We start from the raw sequence: 3,519 nt of genomic DNA, 5'->3' as shown, positions 1-3,519 counted from the left end.
TATAAATATTTGTTATTTGAATGCTTGACCTGTAATCATAACTGCCTAAAACTGAGAAGAACCTAAATGTCCATTGCCAGCTGAATGGATAAAGATACCACTGTCTATCCTCAGGTTGGAATGGTACTTGGAAGTAAAATTCAACGAACATTTTATACATGTACCAACATAGATGAATTTCATGAGCATAAATCTAAGTGAAGGAAACCCAATATGGGTGTCTGTGTCAAAATGTGCCAAATGAGTGTCTGTGTTTTGGAAACATGACCATTCAAAACCAAACTTAAATTGTCAGATAAAAGTATACAATTGCCCTGGGTGAAGAACTGTTCTGCTAGTATTTGGAGACTCCTTGGCATGCAACGTCAGCCTTGTCATAATACTAGGTGGCTGGCTATAATATCTCTGAACACAAGTTCACAAATCCTATCTCAACAACACTAGCAGTTACTGTTGGTCTCTTCACCCTGGGAAGCTTGTTATTATTATATCAATTTCTATACTCGACATTCTCAGGAATAAAATGGCAGTTAATATTATTTATCTCTAAGATACTTCACTCACTTCACATTGAAAGGGCTCTTCACTTTCAATTTTTATGACATTCTGGAAAAATCAAAACTATGAATAGAAACCAGATAAGTGGTTTCCAGGGGCTGGAGATAGTAGTTGAGGGGGTTGACTTCAGGCAGAATATAAGACATTTTTGGAGTGATTGAACCATCTCTATTTTGTTTGTGGGGTATTTACATTAAGATACACTAGTTTGTTAAAAGGAGCTCTGGTAGCATAGTGCCTAAGGCACTTGACTGCTCACCAGAAGGCTGGAGGTTCAAACCCATCAACCACTCCTCGGAAGGAAGGTTGGGCAATCCTACTTCTGTAGTGATACTGCCTCAGAAACCCAAGGAGGGGTCGCTATGAGTCGGGGCTGACTTGACGGCAAACAACAACAACAACAGTTTGTTAAAAGTCATAGAAGTGTGCATCTAAAAATTATGAAATTCAATGCATTCAAGTTATAACTCAGTAAGCCCAACTCCTACATAATAAAAAAGATGAAAAGATAAAAAACGATATGTTTTAAGATCCAGTATTCCTCTGAATACTATTAGATGCAAAAATAATTTGTCACAGTAGAGACAAAATTGGGATAAGGATAAAAAGAGAGGAAATGGGTTTGAAGACAACTGCAAACAGGAGCCTAATTTAGATGTACACAGAAGTACATTTTTTGTACTGCCATGGAAATAAGCCATTGATAAACTCTAGAGAGAGAAACATAACATAATAGTCAAACAATAACTTTTGATTCCATACATTAAATATTCAGAAAGATAAATTTAGATGTAGTTTTTTAAATTTGTGTTACCACTGGGGAAGTAATGTGGGTCTTCTTTGCATTAAAATTACATTCCATTGATTTTTAGGGGGTCAGTTTTGACAACATGCATGTATATATTTGTATTAGATACTTCAGATAAGCTAATTACTATTTCATCAGTTAAGTAGCTTAGCTTTCCTAAACAGTTCATCTTATTTAAACATAGCTTCAATTTACATGTTTTCACTTCAGCTTGCTTTTCCTATAATAAAGGAAGAATCCACCCAGATCCACTGAGCTCTAACTCTTAATGAAAGCTGTAGTCTCTCCAGTAAAAAAGGAAGCTCTAAGATGTATGTCTAATACATGCTCCCTCTTTCCTCATATCCCTTGGGACTTAAATAAATTTAAGCTTCTTGACTGTGATAGTTGGGAACTCTCAGGGCTTTTTTAAATTCACTAGAGCTTTCCAGGTACCTAGGAGACCTTCTCTTGTTGGTCTGTAAAACACCATTAAACCTCTCTCACTCTTGAAGTAAGATCCTACTTCTCCACACTGAGCTGTGGAGTTCTGTGTCCTACCAGGAAGGACAACTCTACCAACAGATACATCTGAAAGTGAAGAGCCCTTTCAATGTGAAGTGAGTGAAGTATCTTAGAGATAAATAATATTAACTGCCATTTTATTCCTGAGAATGTCGAGTATAGAAAATGGATATAATAGTAACAAGCTTCCCAGGGTGAAGAGACCAACAGTAACTGCTAGTGTTGTTGAGATAGGATTTGTGAGACTTGAGACTAAACAGTTTGGAGGATCTTGTGTTTGATAATAATATTTTAAAATTACTTGATTGTTTTAATCTATATTTTCATCTAAGTGATGATTAACTAGAGCTATTATCAATTTAGGGAATGTTTGTTATGCAGTCTTCTACTACTTTTCCTTCATAAAGTTGTATGTGAAGGGTGTGTTCACACAGAAACATTTTGGATTTCTCAGGGTTCGTATTGTTTTCTATTTTGCGTAGTCTCCTCTGAGTTCTTAGCCAGCATCTCATAAATACAACTCTAAAACATGCAATGAATTTGACAAAATCAGATGTCCTGTTTTAAGGTGCTGAACCATGGAGCACACCACATGCATTTGCACAGTTCAGACGTTTATTTCCACATTCAGCAAGCCAATTTTTCCCAATGTAAATGCTGACCTCATACCTAGTCTTGATATTTGTTATCTTTACAAACTGTAACATATTCAAATGTCAAATGGGTGTCTGTGTTTTGGAAACATGACCATTCAAAACCAAACTTAAATTGTCAGATAAAAAATATACAATTGCCCTGGGTGAAGAACTGTTTTGCTAGTATTTGGAGACTCCTCGGCATGCAACGTCAGCCTTGTCATAATACTAGGTGGCTGGCTGTAATATCTCTCAACACAAGTTCTCTTTAAGGTTACCATAAATTTGCAGATGTTATTTCTTTACATAGGAAAATGATTTGCTTTTATGCAACTCATGTTTCCTCAGAATTGCCTTTAAATTCTAATTTATAAGTGAGGTTTTGCCCTGTATTCCCTCTCCCTACATTTGCTATAAGGATTTCTCGTGGTGTAATGGATAAGGCATTTGTTTGGCTGCTACTTAGGTCAGCAGTTCAAACCCACCAGCTGGTTAGTGGAAGGAAGAAAGGGCAATCTACTTCTGTAAAGATTTACAACCGCAGAAATCCATTGAAGGTCACTATGAGTCAGAATTGACTAGATGGCAATGAGTTATATTTAGTATATATCCTTAATTTGACCTCAATGTATTTGTTTTCAATGAATTTTGAAAGTTTTGCTTTTCATTTTTTCCTGCTGTTTTTCATCTTATATTTAATCTTTCTAAAATTCCATTACGATACATATGATTATTCAAATTTTGACAGGGAATGCTGTTTCTCAGAAAGGTTAAGTTATTCTCTGAGCCACGTAAGAATGAAATGTCAGAGCTGATATTTAAATCGTAATTCAGTGTCCTTGAATAATACTGTTTTATTTCTCACTCATGTTTTCTCTTCTGTACTTAGAATGGTGCCTGACACAAACCAGGTTCTTATTAAAAAATGCATCATTGATACAATATGGTATTATATAAACATACCAACATAATAGAATGTAACCTGAAAAGAGAAGCAGAGGAAATAGAACTTTT

This window comes from Orycteropus afer, unplaced genomic scaffold (genome assembly GCF_000298275.1).
Source record: "Orycteropus afer afer isolate SDZICR_OR568_19922 unplaced genomic scaffold, OryAfe1.0 scaffold00964, whole genome shotgun sequence".
Lineage (NCBI taxonomy): Eukaryota > Metazoa > Chordata > Mammalia > Tubulidentata > Orycteropodidae > Orycteropus > Orycteropus afer.
Note: the sequence above shows the minus strand (reverse complement) of the source record.